The 16,057-nt window shown below is 43.3% G+C and overlaps 1 protein-coding gene across 33 annotated transcripts in view; it reads right to left on the bottom strand.

Moving 5' to 3' along the window:
- The window catches only part of LOC115931432 (decreased expression in renal and prostate cancer protein), a 407,507-nt gene that overhangs the window by 378,237 nt on the left and 13,213 nt on the right, over positions 1-16,057 (bottom strand). For 32 of the 33 annotated variants that reach the window (XR_010131396.1, XR_010131402.1, XR_010131403.1 and 29 more), the window contains exon 2: positions 94-9,916. The exons of the other annotated variant lie outside the window; for it this stretch is intronic. The gene's annotated coding sequence lies outside the window, so the exon portion shown is untranslated. The remainder of the gene's footprint in view (positions 1-93; positions 9,917-16,057) is intronic. 33 annotated transcript variants of the gene reach the window in all.

Here is a 16,057-nt window from a genome sequence, read left to right as displayed (position 1 = left end):
CAGCGGGCGACGCTGGCGAGCGGCCCCCGACGGCCTGGAGCGAGCCCGCTGCCCCAGATGCCAACCCGCTCAGCAGCCGCTGCTTCTCCTCACCCTTTCTTCTTCCTCCGGGGCTGCACCAATCTCTGCCCCTTCCCGCACCAGGAAGTGAGCCCCGGCGCCGGAAGTGACGTCCTCAGACCGCGCCCCCGCCGGCCCGCGCGGGACGTCTTCGGATGGCGCCGGGTGTTGGCCCCCGCGGAGGCAGCCCACCCTGCTTTGCCGGCGAGCTGCCACCTCCTCTGGCCCAGTGCTGGGCCTCGGTCCGGTAGAGGGAGCCCACCGGTTGGCCCCACGCGCGGCCACCGCCGCCTCCTCCTGTCCAGTCTTCGGCCTCTACCCCAACCTCGCGGACGCAGCCGACAAGGCCCGGCTCCGCGCTCGGCCTCCTCCCTGCTCCAGGTCCTTGGCCTGGCCCCGCAGACACAGCGCACCCGCTCGGCCCCTAGCGCAGACACCGCCGCCTCTTGGCGCCCGGTCCTCGGCCTCTCCCAGGTGGACGCAGCCTGGCCCAGAGGGGCCCCAGAGAACTCGGGCGGCTTGAGTAACCCCTGATCGTTGGGAGAGAACCTGGGATTTTTTCTCTTCTTTCTAGCCAAGGTTCATGGAGAGTGCAGTTACTATTCTAATGCAATGACTTAAAATAATTAAGCAACATAAATTATGCATGTTGGGATTAAGGTGCAATGTTTTCCCAAATATAAGCCACGTGCTTCATGAATGATTAACCGAAATAGTTAACATGAAAACCAGTAAGTCAGCTGAGAAGAAATTGTGGATCCACCGCAGTGGAGGAGCGCAGGAAGGTGCCTACAGACTCCCTAGTGCTTTAGTCCAAGGTAGAATTGTGAGGGCCACCAGCAACACATGTAAGGTGTTTGGACCTTACCCACGGCAAGAAACTAAGGAAACCAGAAACAGTACCAATTACTAGAAAATTTTAAGAAGCCTGAGGCATACGAAAAACTTTATTTTGTTTTTTACTCTAAGGATTATTTTAACTGTAAGAAAACTTCTGTTCCAAATTACATGTGAAGACATTAAGCGTTGACATTTAAACTAATGCGTCATCTAGAACTCTAGCATTTGAGGACATTAAAGGCATTTTTGTCCTTCTGTACTGTAGGAGAAAATCACGACATTTCACCAGGCTACTCTCAGGAATACTGTGGTTTCATTTTATGGTGCTCAGGTGTTTTAAAATTATACATCAAAACCAAGTGTTCAGCAATGCCAAAAGGGATGAAATGAAGCTTTTTTCTTTCTATAGTTGAAAAATTCCTTCAAGCAAGTGCTGACGTGTTTCCATCGAAACTGTACATTTTTTCAGTGGAATGGCAAAAGCAAAGCTGCTTCCTAATCCATTTTGCTCTTTAAAATAATTTTCAAAAATTATCACATATCTAGGTAATACCTAATTTTTTTCTTCATAGTTTTAAATAGTTGTAAAAGATGTAATTTCTGACATTCTGATGACATTTTTAAATTAAACCATTGCATCCTTTATAAAAAATATATCCAGTAGAATCTAAGTGTAATAGAAACATAATACCCATTTCTCCATCTAAAAAGTTTCTGAACAAGTCAGACATTAATTCTTTCTCCTTTAATTCATTCCACTTCACCCAAAAAGTTGTATCCTCATATAGTCTATTTTTATGCTTGAAACACACTCTTTCTTGGCAAGTGACCTCTACAAATACAGTCAATCATCATTCAAAGAGTCCGTATTTATGAACTCGGCTACTTGCTAAAAATTATGTGTAACCCAAAAATCAATACTTGAAGCACTCTCAGTCATATATGGACACATGCAGAACAGTGAAAAATTTGGATCACCTGATGTACACGTTCCCAGCTGTGCTTGAATAAGGCCATGCTCTGCCTTTTTTTTTTTAGTTCTCATTCTGTAAACATATGTCCTCTTCTCACTCTACTTAGTGTCACGTTTTTCAAATTTCTATGCTTTCCGATGGTGACTTCTCTGTTTCAAATGGCCCCCAAGCGTAGTGCTGAAATGCTGTCTAATGTCCCTAAGCGCAAGAAGGCTGTGATGTGTCTTAACAGAGAAAATACGTGTGTTAGATAAGCTTCGTTCGGGCATGAGTTATAGTGCTGTTGGCCATGAGTTCAATGTTAATGAATCAACAATACAGTGCATTCACATCTGTACATGAGGCTGCTCCAGAAAGTGCTAAAGTAACATCTATAGTGTGTGATGAAGCTATGGAAAAGATGGAAAAGCAGCTAAAATTGTGGATTCATGAGACGACAACCAATAAAAAAAGTCATATATGGACTTTTGTAGTGTAGTGAGCAGTATTGTTGTCAGCCAAAGAAATTTACAGCCATGTTACCCAAGGTCAGGAAAATATTAAACCCTTCTCAGCCAGTGCAGGCTGGCTGGCACATTTCAAAAGGCGGTACAGCATGAAATCAAATTTTAAACTTGCAGGCAAGGCAGGTTCTGCCATAAGGAGGCTGCGGAAGAATTTTTAAAATGTCTGCTAAGTGTTATACGTGAAAAGGGTTAAAGGGTTATTTATGGTAAAGAGCAGGTTTTCAATGCTGATGAGACTGCTTGTTTTATAAGAATGTTGGCAAATGAACCTATGTAATGTGAATGGTCACGCAAGCCCCTGACTTTAAAGCATTCAACCTTGCTATTGTGCACCAATGCCAAGGGCGACTTTAAGTGCAAACCTCTGATGGTGTACAGAGCCCAAAACCCATGAGCCCTTAAAGGGAAAAATCTGAACTGCATGCCAGTCCATTGGCGGTAGAACAGAAAAGCATGGCTGGTATCTGAAATATTCTGGGATTGGTTCCACCACTGCTTCATTCCAGAAGTTGAACGATATCTCTAGGGCAAAAACCTTGCTTTCTGGGTCTTATTAATTTTGGATAATGCCCCAGTTCATTGCACGATGAACTTGAAAATGCTCACCCCAAAAAAGAAGTTCTTTTCATGCCCCCAATACTACATCTCTCGTCCAGCCCCTCAGGGCATAATACAAACTTTCAAGGCACACTACACGAGGGAACTTTATTGTAAAGCTTGTGAGGCTCTTGACGCCAACAAGGAAGCCACCATGATAGACTACTGGAAATCACTCACTATACGCAGCATTATTGATTATGTTGGCAGAGCGTGGGACAGCATCAAGCAGGCTACTATCAATAACTGCTGGGAAAACATTTGGCCAGACTCTGTGAAAACTTTTCAAGGCTTTGAAGGTGTTTCAGAATATATAAAAATCAATGTAAAAAAACAATGCATATTGCATGGCAAATAAGTGGAGAAGGTTTCAATGACATGAAGGAAGAAGATGTGGAGGAAATTTTGTCAGAGAAGGCAGTAGAACCCACAAACAAAAACCTGGATGAGATGGCAAAACATGGGAGCATAGTCAGGGATGAAAGTCACCCTAAGACTCCAAGAATTGTCCCTCTCACAGCAGCCAAAATATCAGAATAGAATTCTGCCTTGGAAAAAATTTTCAATGACATGGAAGAATGTGACCCTGTACTTGAACATGGCCTCACATTTAAGCACCTCACTTCCACTGCATTTATCCCTTATTCTGAGATGCTTAAAGATTTGAGGCGAAAAGCCAGGCAGACAAGGCTGAACCAATTTTTCTAGCCAGTTTGAGAGACAGTTGCCAACACCATCAACAAGTTGCAAAAGACAAACTCCTAAGGTAGCTCTGCCAGATCACAATGTGCTGCCCTTACTGACATCTGCCTCTTGTGCAGGGTGAGTTCCACCAGCCTCTTTTGATTTTCATGGGGCAAGCTAAGGTTGATAGGGTAAACCACAGTGCACTCACTGACCATCACACATCCTGCAGCTCTATTACAGTAAGACTTTAGTTAATGTGTATAAAACTTTAAATGCTTAATCTTCACTTAATGCTTTTTTCAGGACTTTATGTATTTGTTATTACTGTGCTATACAGTATAAAGCATGTTCACAGTATTCCGTGTTATGTGAGTACTGTATATGTGTATTGTGTGCATGTGTGTACTTATGACTGAGAATTAAACTAGTACAGTCATAGGAGTACATAATGCTGTAACTGAAACACAGTGTTTATTATAAAGAAATACTGCATACGATTACTTGTAAGAAATTTATATTAAATAAGCTATCTTCAAACAAAAATACACATAAAACAAGGTTATGTATTGATTGGTTGGCAAAATGTTCTGGCCAGAGTCTTCGTGGATCTTAACGCTATATTTCTCCTCACAGCAGTGTTGCATTTGTCAGTAATTCAATGATCAAGGTAACTTTCTAGAACATAACTACCACAAATAATGATAATTGACTCTACATTTAAGAGTATTAAGCCATAAGAATCTAATTGCTATGATTTTTTTCTGAACTAACACAACTATTATGAGTACACAAATGATGAAAACAATATGTTACCATTTTTATAAATTATTACATATAAAAAGCAAAGTTTTATCTGGAAGTGTATTACTTTTTCTTTTCTTTTTTTTTTTTTTTCAGAGATAGTGGTCTCACTATGTTGCCCAGGCTGGTCTTGAACTCCTGGGCTCAAGCAATCTGCCCGCCTCAGACTCCCAAAGTGCTGGGATTACAGGCGTGAGCCATCGCACCCAGCCAGAAATGGTTTTTTTAATGAAATGTATAGGGCTTTTTTTTGGTTTGTTAATTTACCCCTGAATGACTATCACTTTTTGCTAGAGTGAGGTATGGTCTAGCATCGCTTATTTTCCTATCTTGGAGGATTTTTATGCAAACCCTGAAAAACTTTGTTCACAAAAATAAATACTTGAAAATGCAAGGAGATTTGTCATGATATATCTTAACTCTTTGAAGTCTTCTGAGTTACATGGACAAAGTCCAGATATGGTCTCTCATAAGTTAAAAATATTTTAAATCATTTATCAACAACTTGATTAGGTCTCCTTTGATTTCTGTGAAACCTAAGAAGTGGAAACCCCTGAGTAGCAAAATTTCAGTCGTTAAAGTCATTGACTTCTTAATACCATCAATATTTCTCATTGTCTCTTTGTTACATGGCCTGGAAGTTTTCCATCTTGCAGCAGTGCACCTCAGGAAGATGACAGGTGCAAAGTCTGCCTTTCTGTATGAATTGGGAGAATGGCCATCGTGAGAGAGGAGATGGGATGGCCCAGCCAGCTTCATGTCTTCCATGGCTTGGCACCTTCTAAGGCTAGTCAGTTTTAGGTGACTGTGTATGTAAGTTGAGGGTCTGGAAGTGGATTCCCTTAAAACCATCCTGCGCCGGCATATCCCTTGAAAAATATTTCTGTACATGTACATGGGTACCTGTCGCAAGCTAGGTCAAAGAACACTGTACCTAAAACATACTTGTTTGGAAAACTGTAATGTCAAAGAGTCAAAAGTTTATAGTAAGTGGTGCCTGGCTGTGTAACAAATATGTTGTGTCACACTGGACAAGTCACTTGACCCCTTGGGTCTATGCCGTTGTCCCTGATTTAAGGCTAACACATCTTTTTGCACAGAGTGGCTGGGAGGATGAAATGGGTAATAAATTAATCCAGCAATATTGGGCTTAGACTCCACGGCAGATGATGGCATAAGCACGGTGAATGCAAAGAGTGAGACGCACAGAAGCTTGCACACAGCATGGCAAGTGTGGCCACGGAGATGTAGACTCAGCACTACAGAAGCATGGCAGAGGGAAACCTAAATTCTGCAGAGATAGGGCAGGGCTAGAGGCTTAACCAGCATAAAAGGTGACCTCTGAGTTGGGCCTGGAAGGGTGAAGAGGCAAATGGAACTGCATCTCAAAGGTGTGCCATTTTGGCAGTCCAGGGTGTTCTCAAGGATGGCGAGTAAAAAAGGGCAGCTGAGATCATGGGTGAAGCTGTGGTGGAAAAACATGTTTGGGATATTGTGATACAAACGAGATGGCTGAAAGTCCCTTTAATATTTCGCTGAAGAAGCTATACGAACAAATGGTCAGTGAGCACGTGAAAAACAGTTCAACCTCTTTAGTCATTAGGGAAATGCAAATTAAAACCACAGATAACACTGCACCCCACCAGAATGGATCAAATGGAAAGGGCTGACAATATATCAAGTGTTGGCAAGGATGTAAAGTAACTGGAATTCCCAGACACGTGGAAATGCTTAGAAAACTGGCAGTTTCTTGCAAAGTTAAATATACATCTACCCTAAGACCGGCAACTCCTTTCCTAGGTATTTACCCAAGAGAGATGAAAGCATAGGTCCACTGAAAGCCATGTACAACAATGTTCATAGCTTTATTTATAATCAGCAAAGCCTTCACAATTCAAAGGGGTGGGGAAGTCTCCTTTTTCATGTAGTCTCCAGAAATATTCAGAAAACTCAGGCCTCAAATGACCAACAACTCTGCACAGTTCACTTTTCAGAAATCCTGTGCCAAATTCTCCGTGGTAATAAACTCCAGGCTTTTCCATCAAGAACTCTAACCAGGCAGAGACATAGTCCCAGAATCATTACAATTTTCCTTCAAAGTATGCCTTTTGTACTTAATATTTGATAAGCAGTGTGTGTGATATGAAAATTTGCTACAAATTAATCACAAAGCAACATTAAGGTCAGACTTCAGAAGCATCCACAGCTATCCATTTTTCACGTCAAGTCCTTACCAACTACTCCAGGGCAGGAACAATCATCTCCACCCTCAACCAAAGCAGAGAGCCAACTAAGACAGCTGCCACCTCTCAGAATTTAAAGACTCTCAAACTTTGAAAGAGTTTGAGTAAAAAACCACTACAGAAGGAAGAACAAGCAGTATCAGCAAGGCAAATAATTAAACAGGTTCAATGTTATCTCAACAATTAAGATCAACAGTAGAAAATAGTCACATCTGAGAAGTATTTATCTCCCCATGGAGATTCTGATTCTGCATAGATCTGAAGTACAGCCCAGGAGCCTAGCGTCAGTGTGCACGTGTGTGTGTATGTTTAAAGTCTTCATCTGATTCTGATTTTCAGCCAGGTTTGGGAACCACTGGTATGGTATAACTCAGTGTTTCTTAAACATCTACATGCATCAGAATCACCTGGAGTAACACAGATTCAGTAGGTGGGGTGGAACCCAAGAATTTGGATTTCCAACAAGTTCCCTGTAGACATTGATGGTATCAGGACCATACTTAGAGAACCTAGTGGTATATATAGACTGACTCTAGAAGTGTTCTGTTTTTTTCCTACTTGGAGAATAATGCAGACTCCCAACCACAGAATGAAGGTCACCCCAGGTCTTTGCCATCAAATCTCACACCCCAGGTATGAAAGATCACTTCTCTGAATGCATGTGGTCCTGTCCACAGCTAGACCTACAACACGGCTGGACCTACTTGTGCACATCTCATCTCCCTCATTAGACATAAGCTCCCTAACTGCAGGGCCCACCGATGTCTCATGTTAAACAGTCAGCAACTGTGCACTAAATGACCTAACTCACTTAGGTCACCAAATCCACTCATCACGGAGTAAGTGAAACAAAGAACCTTAGCTGAAAGGGTCACAGAAAACTTTTGAGGTAGTTCTGGTATTTTACAGATGAGAAAACAGGGACTCAGACAGCTGAAATGTCATGTCCAAAACTACACAGCCCGTGGATTTCACCAACCTGCACCGACCTCTGAGGACTGCATCAACCAGGCTTCCCTGCTCTCTGGCTTCTGGTGGGGTTGAGCCAATAGGAGGCCCTGGCAGGAAGCAGGGGCCTAGAGCAGTAGATGCTGGAGCTGGCTCACAGTGGGCTGTATGGGTGTCACCCCGTCACACTGGTGCCTTTAAAGCCCTGGTGTAAGTACCTACGGCACAGAAATCAGCAAACGGTACATGCCAGGGCCACCCCTCCCAGACAGCCAGGTGTTTAACATTTACCAACACACCATTCGCGGAAGACCATGGCTCCTGTCAGGCAGCCTCTCCTGTAACTACAGCTCTCACTGGCTGGAGAAACCCTCCTTCCCTTGACCTTTCCCTTCGGGGTCAGGGAGAGTTAATGACTTTTCCGTCATTAACCCATCTCTTCTAGGTTGTCCTTCTTCCTGCCCTCACTTCATAAATCGTCTCATAAACCACCTCTGTTCAGTATGCCATCTATCTGTTTGCTGCCTGGCCCTAACCTGGAGAGCTTCCTGGCGGCATCTAAAATTAGAACACAATGTAATGGCAAACGATTGGAAACAATCTAGAGGACAGATTAAATGAGTTCTAATGCTTCCACGAACAGACTATCACCACTACCATACAGCCTTTAAAAAAGGGGCAGCTTTATATCCGGATATGTCACAATCTCCAAGTTATGTTTGGTGCGGTAGGGAACGTGGGGAACACCGTGGATAATATCTACCTTTTGTGTTTTTAAAAAAGCAAGAAGAAAATGTATGTAGGTGTTTAGAAATGCATGGAGCTGTCTCTGCAAGCATATGCCAGACACTTAACAAGAGTTCCCTACGGGGAAACAGAATTGGGCATGGAGGACAAGGGAACAAGGGAACTTTGCTTTTCTCTCTCTACTTATTGTACCCTTTGAATGTTGTCCCATGTGCAAGTGTTATTAAATACATTAGAGAAGAAGACGACGACCACTCCAAGTCTATTATTCTTCCCCTCAGGCCAACGTGACTCCCCCATCACAAAACAGTCCTCAAGACAGCTGGGCTGCCAGCGTGCTGGGGTCTTCATAGGGCAGATCTCCACCATGTCATGCAGAGATGCAGTGGTAGGTTTGAAATCCTAAGTTCACCTTCGAGAAGTCCGCTTAGCATTCAATGGTTCATCTAATTTTTAATTACATGGTAGTCACTGCTTTATTCTAATTAAATTGCAGCTGTCTTCTGATCAGGAATTATGCTCTTCTACGGCACTCTGGCTCATTCCACAGTCAATAATGTTAAATGGAGTGAAAATGTAGGTCAGTGGAGCTAACCTGGAAGTCTCCAGGACAACTCTTCCTCCAAATCCATTGGAAAACATGAAGCAACAGGCAGAAATGCCAAGGATTTGACTGCTAAATACCAGATAAGTAAGCTGCTCCCCCAAAAAGTCTTTAGCATACTAAGCAAGTCGTTTACTGGAAGAAATTTAAAGCTTTTTTAAAGCATGTTTCTCTTTTGCATTCCTTCTTCAAGAAATCCCAAAGCCCAACTCTAAATGAAATGCTGCAGCCATCTGGGAACAAACAAATTGTTTTCCATGAGTATGGAACTGGCCAGATTATGAAAGGTAGTAATAGATACAAGTGTAGCAAACCTCCAGTTCCCAACCTAAATTCAGATATGCCAGAGACATGAAATGTCAAAGAGAGACCAACAAGACTACAGTGCTTCAACTGACTCATGCATCCCCTGAGGCTTGGTTCTCACAAACTCTAAAAGCAGTTTAAAATCCCTCAGAGTTGGTGGCAACAGTCTCAAATTCACAGCAATGCCAAAAATGGATAACAAAATATTTAAAGATAAAACTTCATCAGATAACCCAGAATACATTTCACCATTGAGTCGTATTTTGTTTTCCCAGTATTGTTAGGTGAAAACGTAGCAGTTGTATCTTAATTGTTGAATGAGAGTGAGCTGGGAAACAGCACTTGCCCTGCCACCCCTCAAGGTTAGGCTGCAGCGATGCAGATCCCCAGGAAGCAAGTGCAGCTGGGATGGGCACGGTTGAGGTCTCGCCACTTCCATCGGCAGCCACCATTCCATGTGCCCTTGAAGAATCTGGGTACAAGAAAACTGAGAGCAGTACAGATTCATAAGACAACTCAAGTTGAGTCTTGCGGTCGAAGATTGTTCTTTCACCTGTTCACATGGAATAATTGTCTTTTTTCTTTCACCTTCATGCTTGTGACCTAATGGAAACAGACTGTAAATGATGGCATGGCATTCTATGAATCAGAGCTGCCCATCACTTTCTTGTTAAGCTCCCTTGCTCTATTGTTTCCCACCCTTTGGCATGTTCCCTCTCCCACTGAGCGCACTTCAGCATGGCTGGTGATTATTTTCTTATTGCCCATTGTCAAAGACACCTATGGAGAAGGCTGTGGCCTCTGATGGAAATGTGCTAGTGAATCCAAGGTGGGTACTGGCTGTGCAGTCATTGTCTGGGTGAGTTTCAAAATGAGGCAGGGTCATGTCCACCCTCAGCACAAGCAGTCTGTTCTCTGCTGGGATGCTGCCTCCTGTATCTACTCTGCCTCACCAATAACCCAATGTCCCATTCTTGACCAAGGCACCTCGGTGAGAATGGCAGCTCCTGTCCCTGCAGTCCCGAGTGCTACTCCGCTGTTCATACTTGCGTTCTCAGACGTCTAGGGTTTTTTATGGCGGCCCTGCATTTGTTTGCCTCCACTACTCAGATTTGCTTCTGAAGTGTCCTCCTGCCATCCAGCTCCACACACAGTGAAGTCAGGGGCAAGAGTGGGAGCTCCGCAGTCATGCACTGTTTTGTTCCTGGCCTTTCCCACTCAAGAGTCTTTGGTTCAAAGCTGTGTTTAATGCAAGTTCAAGTCTCAGAGCCACCTAAGAGAAGACTGAACCCGGCCACCTAGGAAGAAACTGTTTTCATCCACATGTTAACTTGTGGGGGATTTGAAGGCATGCAAAGAGGCAGGCTCATTTTGGAGAGGAGATGGTGAAGCAGGAGGGAGCCATTCACCCAGAGGAAGAAAGTGAAATAAGGGGACTGGAAACAGCTGAGGACGTCCACAGTTAAGCACATCTCTCTATAAATAGCAGTTGGGGCTGCCCTAGAGAGAGAGGTGAGAGGATAGGAAGAGAGGGCAGGAAGCATTGGCCAAGGACACTTGTGGGCTATAAAAGCCTCTTGCATGAAAGACGGGCCAGTTGGGACTTTCATATTATCTGTGAGTAATAAAAAGGTTGACAAAAAGATCATTATTACCCAAAACTCAAGTATCAGCAGGGTGGGCTGAAATAAATAGGGCCATAGCTGTGAATAAGATGTGTGGCAATCTGTACTTGGGAAATGCATTTTTTAAAAACCACTTAGAAACACTGATCTTCATTACTTAAAGATAAGGCTGCTGATGTATACACAAGAATTCCATTTGGTTCATATTACTGTCATTATTTATAATTTGCCTGTAATGTCACTCCTCCACTCAAAACCATTAAAACCTCCCCATTTCACTCAGGAAAAGCTGAAGTCCTTGAGAGAACAAGAAGACAAGCCACCGACAGGGAGGAGATATTTGCAAAACACATCTAATCAATAACTTGTATTCTGAATATACAAAGAACTCTTAAAACTCATTAAGAAAACAACTTAGTTTTTAAAATGGGCAAAAGATCTGAAAAAAACACCAACAAAGATACACAGATGGTAAATAAGCACATGAAAAGATATCCAACATCATATATTATAAAGGAAATGTAAATTAAAACAAGGAGATGCCACTGCATACCTATTAGAATGGCCAAAATCCACAAAACCGTCAACACCAAATGCTGGGAAGAATGTGGAGCAGTGGAACTCGCATTCATTGCTGGTGGGAATGCAAAATGGTGCAGCCACTAGAAGGCAGTTGGGCAGTCTCCTACAAAGCTAAATGTAGGTTTACCTTATGATCCACCAATCGTGCTCCTTGGTATTATATTTACCCACGTGGGGCTGAAAACGCATGTCCACACAAAAACCTGCATGCATTTGTTTATAGCAACTTTCTTCACAATTACCAACACTTGGAAGCAACCAGGATGTACTTCAATAGGTGAATGGAGAAAAAACGGTGGTACATCACACAATGGGATTACTCAGTGATAGAAAGAAATGGGCTATCAATCCATAAAAAAAAATATGGAGGAACCTTAAATGCATATTGCTAAGTGAAAGAAGCCGATCAGAAAGGCTACAGAATGTGTTGTTCTAACTATATGACATTCTGGAAAAGATAAAACTTTTGGAGCTTCCAGGAAGCTGAATACATAGAGGTTCCTGGAGGGGGCACACCCAGGGAGGGCATGGAAGCTGTGCGACACTTCCCCCATAGCTCGCACTACATGTCTCTTCATCTGTAGCCTTTGCAATATTCTTATAATAAACCAGTAAATGTAATTTAAAAAAAAAACCATGGGGACGGTAAAAAGATCAACAGTTGCCAGGGGTTGAGGTGAGGGAGGGATGACTAGGCGGAGTAAAGAGGACTTCAGGGCAGTGAAACTACTCTGCATGATATTATACAGTGGCTACATGTCATTATACACTTGTCAAAACCCACAGAACATACAACACACAGTGAACCCTAACGGAAACTGTGAACTTTAGTTAATAATAAAGTATCAGTATCAGCTTATCAAGTGTAACAGGTGCATCATACTAATGTAGGGTGTTAATAATGGGGGAAAGTGGGTGGGCTGAAAGAAGGGAGTGTATAGGAACTCAGTACTTTTTGCTCAGTTCTTCTGGAAACCTAAAACTGCTCTAAAAAATAAGGTCCAGGCTGGGTGTGGTAGTTCATGCCTAGACCTTATATGTAATCCCAACATTTTGGTAGGCCAAAGCAGGAGAATCACTTGAAACCAGGAGTTCAAGATCAGCCGGGGCAACATAGCAAGACCCTGTCTCTACAAAAACATTAAAAATTAGCTGGGCATGGTGACGTATGCTGTAGTCCTAGCTACTCTGGAGGTTCACTGGAGCCCAGGAGTTCAAGGCTACATTGAGCTGTGATCTGCCACTGCACTCCCTCCTGGGCAACAGAACAAGACTCTGCCTCTAAAAAAAGCAAACAAATGAACAAACAAAAAAAAGGTTAATAATAAAAGGCCAAGTCCTTCGAATGGCCAAGCAGGTACTACACAATCGCTCCCTTGTTCCCTCCTTGACCTCATCAGCCAGCTACCACCCTCCCCACTGTCACTGGCCTCTGCTGTTCTGGAACTCGCCAGGCAGGCTTCTACCCCAGGACCTCGCACTAGCTGTTCCCTCTGCCTGCAACACCATCCTCCCAGATCTTCACATCACTCCTTTCTTCGCTCCCATTCATCAAGTCTCTGTTCACGTCACTTCTCAGTAACACCTCCCCGATGACCTGATGTAAACCTGCACCACCGCCCTAGGTGCTGGCACTTCCCACCCACCACCTGCTGTTTTCCTCCATGACACATATCACTGGTAAATGAAATGTCTCATTGATTTCTGTGTGATGTTTACAGAATCTCTCCCTGCACTATACAATACACGCTCCAGCTGCAGCGTATTTGGTCTGTTTGGATGACGGTTGTATCTTAACAGACGGCATATACAGACAGGCACTTGGTATATTATTTGTGAATCAATGAACGAAGGACCTGTGCCTGTGACACTCTAATAAGTCACTTGATTATGGCTACCAAAAGTGAAGTTCAGTGATGCTGACATGGCAAAAAGTAATATACCAAAAAGTAATGTAATTGGTCTAATGTGAGAATTGGATGTTTAAGACAGGGACTCTCCTGAAAAAGACCTGGAAATATGATCGCTGTAGACAAAATGAGAGATAAATGAAAGATTGTCTTAGTTTTACCTTAAAAGTTTCACCCCTCCCTGTTGAGATTGATGGCTGCATCCTGTTGCCACTGGCTCTGCCTGCGGCCCGCTGCCCATGGGCTTCCCAGTGCTCTCCCAGGACTGCCCACCTGCAGGCCCATGGCTCAGTTTCCTCTGTGCATGGGCATCAGTTCAGCCAGTGCTGTCCAGAGCAATCTCTGGTTACAGCTCCTGGCTCCCTATCGCTAAGGAAAATCGCAGGCCCCAAACTGGGTTTCCCCCTAAGCAGCTGGCCTGCTCCTGCAGCCCACATCAGGCCCCTGTCTGCCGCCAGTGCTCCACACAGGCACCCACCAGTGCTCCACGCAGGCACCCGCCAGTGCTCCACGCAGGCACCCACAAGAGCCACAGGTTTCACAGGGTGGCTTTCATTCTTCAACCAAGGGGGACAAAACACGCTCTGGAGGCCTCCTGTGATTCTGACAGTTCAGAGATGAGAGAGACAGAGACGTAGACACAGAGAGGGAGAGACAGAGAGGTAGAGGATGTCACAGATACTGAGAGACAAAAAGGGGAGAAACAGAGTCACAGAGAGACACAGAGGGAGAGACAAGGAGCTGGCGAGGGAAGGGAAAAATCCTGCTGTTGTTCCCACACTGTCTGCTGTCCTGCAGTGTGTGCCGCCCTGGGCAGCCCTTTGCTTTCTGAGGTCTGTTTTCTCTCTTGTCTACACTGAGCCCCTCCCTTGATGAGTCCTCGATCAAGTTCACTAATCAATCTTCTGCCATCTCTACTGTACCTTTGAGCCCATCCAGTGAGTTTTATTTCCATTATTCTATTCAGTTCTATACTTTTAATTTCCTTTTCATAAATTTTATTTCTTTGCCGAGATGTTCCATTGTTTCATTTGTTTCCAGAGAACCTGTCATTGCTTTTTGAGCCCTTTTCATGATGGCTGCTTGGAAATCCTTGTCAGGTGATTCCAGCGCCATTCATGAAAGCAGCCACGGTCACCAAAGGCTTCAGCAAAGCCACAGGGAATGAACCGTCTAGAAAAGGAGCTTCTGTGCCAGCTGGAGCTGGTTCTCCAGACCCAGCTCTTTCTCTACATGATGCAGTGTTTTCTCCTATGGCCAGACTTTGGGGTGGGGTGTTGTCAAAATTGTCATCATTTTCTCCATATTCAGTTTTTACAAATGGACCCTCAATTGGCCACTGAATTGCAAAGCATACGCTGGACTGAAATTGAGCAGTGTGTCTTTGGTTTTGCCGAAAGGACGGTGCGAGCGGTGCAGGCTGCTTCAGACCTTCAGAAAACAAGGGCATCCCCAATTTAAGGATGGCAAAACCCACCAACCCTTCGAGTTAGAAAGAGGCTACGGCTCAGCTGAACTCCACAACATGAACTGCTTCCTTGATGAGCAGCCGTTCGCCCAGCTGTGTTTTTTGGTTTTTGTTTTTGAGATGCAATCTCGCTCTGTCATCCAGGCTGGAGGGCAGTGGTGTGATCTCGGCTCACTGCAACCTCCACCTCCTGGGTTCAAGTGATCCTCCCACCTCAGCCTCCCAAGTAGCTGGGATTACAGGCACGAGCCACCACACTCGGCTAATTTTTTTTTTTTTTTTTTTTTTTTGAGACAGAGTTGATTTCAGCCATGATGATAGGTGTGTAGTGATATCTATCTCCTTGCAGGTTTCATTTCCACTTCCCTAATGACTGATAATGTTGAGCTTCTTTTTGAGTGCTTATTTGCCATCCGTACATATTTTGTGGTGAAATGTCTATTCAAACCATTTGCCCATTTTTTAAATTAGGCTCTTTATTAAGTTTTGAGAGTTCTTTACAAATTCTAGCTACAAATCCTTAAACAGACATGTGATTTGCAAATATTTTCTTCCAATATATAGACTGTCTTTTCATTCTCTTAACAGTGTCTTTCAAATAATAGAAGTTCTTTTTATTTTGATTAAGTCCAATTTGTCCACTCTTTCTTTTGTGGAATTCTTTCTTCTATGGATCATGTTTTTGGTGTCATATATAAAAAATATTTGCCTAGTCCAAAGCCACAAAAGTTTTCTCTTATATTTTCTTCTAGGAGTTTTTTACTTTTAGGCTTTACATTTAGATCTATGATTCATTTTTAGTTAATTTTTGTATACTAAGAGGTATAGATCAAAGTTCACCTTTAAAAATATGGGTATCTACTTGTTCCAGTATCATTTATTGAAAAGAGTGTCCTTTGGACAGCCAAGTGTCTTGGCACCTTTGTTGAAAATCAGTTGTCTATGTCTTTAAGGATCTAATTCTACCTCTATTCTGCTCTGTTGATCTATTTCTCTATCTTTATTGCAACGTTGTGCTGACTCCATTACCGTTGTTTTATGAAAACCCTGGAAACCAAGTCCTCCAACTCTCTTCTTCCATTTCAAAGTTGTTTCTAGGCCCTTTGCCTTTCCACAGACACTTTAGAATCATTTAGAATCAATGATTCAGTAGAATCAA

This window comes from Gorilla gorilla, chromosome 18, assembly GCF_029281585.2.
Source record: "Gorilla gorilla gorilla isolate KB3781 chromosome 18, NHGRI_mGorGor1-v2.1_pri, whole genome shotgun sequence".
NCBI classification, from domain to species: domain Eukaryota; kingdom Metazoa; phylum Chordata; class Mammalia; order Primates; family Hominidae; genus Gorilla; species Gorilla gorilla.
This window is presented reverse-complemented; position numbering and strand designations above follow the sequence as displayed.